Raw genomic sequence first — 5,328 nt, forward strand, 5'->3', positions numbered from 1 at the left:
TATCAAAAGTCAGTCTTTTATAAGAGAATTTATAAGAGTAACTTAGTCTGAAGTAACCTTCGGTTGAGTTGATCTTGGCAAAAATACCAGTTTTCTCCTAAGAGTGTTTTGAGTTTGATGTCATTATACTGTATACAATCCTCTATATTCAAGGTGAAACAAGGTCATAATAACACTCACTGCTGTATCATTATGTTCAAATAATTACTACAATTGGCACAAACTTTACTTGAATTTGCAAGACTTCATTTATAGTGTTTAAAATGAACCTAAGGCAGCTGATATGTTTTTAAACAATCCTGTTCTGCTACTTGTTAGAACTTATAGAATCAAAAAGACAGGCTAAATTGCACACAATTTAAATATCATTTCCATACAGATGTTGTATTCTAGAATGTTTGTTATCACATGATTTTGACATGATAAAAAGATGATGATCCAAAGTAGGCTCCATGTAATTGTGTTATATCGAAAAACTATCCATTTAAATGAGATCTTAAAAACTATTACCACAGTTTCATGTTTAGTAAGGCAGCTGATATAATACCAATTCTTTTTACTTATGTTAATATTGGCCCTACACTTTCATCTTATATTTAATAATAAGTACCCTTTCTATATTGTATATGTCAGTATGAAGTTATTATCAAGCTTTTAACTAGAGACTTTATTAGGTCAACAGTAACCACATGTTTATTCTAATCCTATCCTTTGTTCAAACTTGGTCAATTGGTCATCATTCAGTCAACATGACATCTACCTTAGAAAATATTTAACTTTCTATAAAACACCTACTCTTGTTCATATTTGACTTTCAATCTTAAACATGTCATTTAACATTTAAGATTTCACATGGGAAAACTGCAAAGACAAATTCTTTTTCTTGTTTTTGTAACAATCATAGCCAATTGAATAACAAATTTTTGTCTCACATTTCGGATAATTTCAGAACAGTTTTTCAAAATCATTATTCCAAACACATACATGGGTCACAAGACGGTAAATTCTCTCCACACTCCAAATCTTATTGTCCACTGTTGAATGGGTCAAACTAGTGTGAGTAGAATACTTACCACTCCTACTGGTCAGTATATGAATATGTATTATTGATATATTAGCTGTGTTAATCTGTAGTATATCCATGTTATAACGTTTATATGGTAAATTGACTGTAAACTCTACATAAACATCTTAACACTTGATCTTGTTAATGACTTTACAGAATTACAAGAAGTGATAGAACTCCTAAACAGCTCTGTACATAGTGGTCCATAGTCTGAGTTCAGATTCCCCACATTTCTCAAATATCCTATAGAGTCTAATAACATAATTTTATTTGCTTGCTATGTTTCAAGCTCACCCTTAAAAATTATATTCTAGTCATACCAATACAAGATTTAGTCAACTGTCAATGGTTGAAGATTGTCTGAGAAACTTGAAACCTTGATAGATAATTGGAAGTGAAAAAATAACAGTTAAAAAAGAAACTTAAGCATGTCATGTCACACAACATGGGACAAGTACATATTACTAAGAAGATATTATTGGAAATTAATAACTGAATAACTAGTCAATATTGGCAAATGCCAACAAATAATAAAAATGTCCAACTCCTATGGTGCCAAATGTCAAACTGTATTACTAACATATATTAATCTACTCAATACATCTAGTGAGAGACAGGTATGGATTATCTCTAATCTATCTCTTCTTTTCTACTACAACAGAACAAACAATAGATCTAGATTGATAGAGCAGAATATTCAATGTTGCCACATACAGAATCAGCCTTAAACCTCCAAACTTCAAACTCTGATGAGATCAATTCACTGGTAAATCAAGCTTTACTCCTGACAGACAGATATTCTCTTATGTCATACAGAAAAAGTGCATTTCAACACATATAAGACCTTTCATAAAACAGAACATGAAACAAAAAATGGCTGATTCTAGAGAACTTTTCAAATGGTCTGCACTCGAACTGCAGCTCAGTCATTTTGATACAGGCTATTCATAAAGCACTAACATTGCATGTGAGGCCAATGAATGTACACTACTTTCAAGAAGATGGCATTGTTATTATACCAATACCACTGTTTGAAAAATAAAAATTTTCAGTATACGACTTTAAACACCAAGCCCTACCTGCTATAAATCTGAAGAATAACATATGGCATTTCCTTTAAAATGACGTGTATTTTGTATCCTGATATTGACATTACCATATTCCATATCATAAACAACAATAAAACACTAAAAACTTCTTACTCCTGATAACAATAGCAATGTACTTCACAATAAATATTCTTCTCAAAAGGCTGAATTCAAGAATGTTTGATCATGGTAAATTAATGATAACTACTCTATAGATCACAATGACATCTATTCTGTACCAGAAATATAACACATAAATAACAACAATACATCATTTACACTATTAAAATCTTATTCCAAGACACAATACACTGCAAGTTTATGACAAGATTGCCATCAGTTCTAACAATAAAAGCTATAAATGGTATGAACCTGTTTATTGACTGTCCACCCACTGTCCAATAATCAAATCATATTGTTGGTGGTACTGCTGATACTATATAATCAATATGGCTGTGTATTTTAACAGTCCCAAGTTGAAATAAAGTTTGCCACATGTTTCATATTGATCAATTCATTCACTAACTTGATACTGACTTTTATAACCATCAAAATAACTTATTTCATTGATTTATACTGATGTTTTTACACTCAATTCACATCCAAACTTCAAATCTTATCTACACGCACAGAATAACGATCAAATTCACACAATTTGTTAACAATTGAAATATCAAAGTCTGGCCACCGAGGAATTAGCTAAAGGCAAAGGCAGACTGAGATTTAACTTTGATATTTGGTATTTGAATTTCACTTTATGTAAACATTCTTTCTTTCTGTCTACCAAGCCTTAAACAAATTCTCAAAATGGCATCAATCTGGGGCAGCAAAAGTTCTCTTTTTCTAATCAAAAGCCACACATCTAGAAAATTGCAATTCTCACCAATACTCATTAGAGTTACAACCAATATGAAGTTAATATTGAACTATCTGACGACTGTCTGTCAGTATAAAAGTGAGATGACACAGTGAGATATTGTTATAAAGTAGGGCCACCAGCATAAACACACCTATTGTATTCCTTCCCTTTCATTCATATATTATACAATGAGGGACAAGTGAAATAAGAGAAACTTTCTCACCAATTCATTCAATTAAACCACCATTCACAAGAATAAACCAGCCTTCATTTAACTAGCCCTGTATTTATATCTTACAGCTTAATTTATAATAACCATCTGATAAGTATGAATGGTAATATAACCTTTCTGAGGACATCTTCTACTTTATTAGCTTAATTTGCTGGAGATTTATTTTCAAAATAATCATATATTTTGCGAGAGTTGTTTTGATTTGGATGGAAGGAGTTAAAGGATATGGCCATGTGAATGGTTTATCTGAACTTGTTCAGCTTGTTTTCAGCAAAACATTACACTACTCTATGAAGCATTAAATTTTGAGACAGCCCTACTTTAACACATATTCTTATGAACCAACAAAAAAATACATGGAAATTTGGAAAGCCACCTTCTTTAACATGTTTTTTGTCTGTTAACAGCACAACCATGTTGTATCTGTAATGTTTTGATTTGAAATGTTTATCTTAATGGTTGAGAACAGGTTTATAATCAACTGTTATTACAGCTTATTATTTACCTCAAATTCAATTTCCAAATAAATACATTATATTTAAAACTGTTGCATAATTTGGCTAAAATTCAAGTCTAAACTTTACATGTCTGTCTGTAATAGAATACATCTTGAAAATGGTGAGCCAAGTCAGCGGTACCTTAAGTAGTTTTTAATCTCTATGGATCTATGCCAAAATACTAATGGCAGAATCTTCTGCAAATCTTCAAAATGTTTGGAGTAAAAAAAGACAACAAATAGTGAAGCGTGAGAATTTTTGGCATTTTATGCTTCTTATTCTCAGTGGTTAAAGTACTAGTTAGTTATTGTTCTATGTCAAATTGACTAAAAAAACTTCCAAATGTTAGAAATAAAGGTTCAATTACAGAATTCTAAAAGGATCAACTGATCACTTGTGTTTTTAAAGAATCAAAGTGACTCAGTCATTCTGTATGTCACCCTAACTAAAAAAGGGCATGTCACAACTCTATGTGACTTTAAGACCCATATAGGCTTGTCCAAAGAATTCAAACATCCTATACCACTGTCAACCAACACAAGCAAAAAGATCTGTCATGATTTTTGCACTACATGATATAATGTAACCCTGAATGGAAAAGAACAACACATAAACATTGAAATAAAAAATATTCAGATGACACAACCATCAATGAAAACTTAAGTTTAATATAATCAAAGGGCAATTGGTTCGTGTTTGTCATTACAGTTGATCTAATGGGGAAGAATTTATAAGGCTTGATCATGTGATTAGTTTTATAGTAGAGATGAGAGAATCAGAAAAATGAAGAGATGTTAGAGTGTATGTTCTGATAAAATCCAATATGAATAGACAGTTAGTGTAGCGCCATGTCAATACATCAATCAATATACAGTCTACATATTATAAATACCACACATATATTTCTACTATTATAACAATTCCGTCAGATGAATATATAGAATTCATTATTCCTGCTCTGTTAATCTTACATTATAGTCACACAGACTGACGTTACTATAATTCAATTTGTCAAATAGAAAAGACATAAACCTACATAGACCTACTTGTGTTCATTCATTGTTTTAAGTGAAAACGTAATGTCATTTGCTTTTGAAAAGATAAATCTTCTGAGATTTGCAGCCATAATTTCTATCAACATTTGATTATGTCATAAGATAAGTTCTGGCTCCAATCATTCAATTTCAGACACGATGATTCACCATACGTTTCAATAAATTAGTTCTACAGGCAAGGAATGGCAAAAACAATAAGGAAAAGTTTCTGGTCTGTCTGATTCCAAACTTGAATGATGTAACATTAGCTATGAAAAAACTGACAGACAGGTACTGGGAGAAAGCCATATTTCCTATAACAAATGGCACCATTTTGCTAGTAGGTTTGTCAACCTATGCTTCACTCTGAGAATAGTTCAAAAGTATGATGGCATCTTCAATTTTAAAGCCTATGGGCTTGCGCTTCATCTAGCCAAATCTGATCTAAAGGAATAGAAGAAATTGATCTCAATCCTAAAAATAACCATCCTTAACTGCCAATATGGCTTGGTCACAAATCATAAATTACAGTTAACTATTTTACAATTCCTA

This window comes from Lottia gigantea, assembly GCF_000327385.1.
Source record: "Lottia gigantea unplaced genomic scaffold LOTGIsca_63, whole genome shotgun sequence".
NCBI classification, from domain to species: Eukaryota; Metazoa; Mollusca; class Gastropoda; family Lottiidae; genus Lottia; species Lottia gigantea.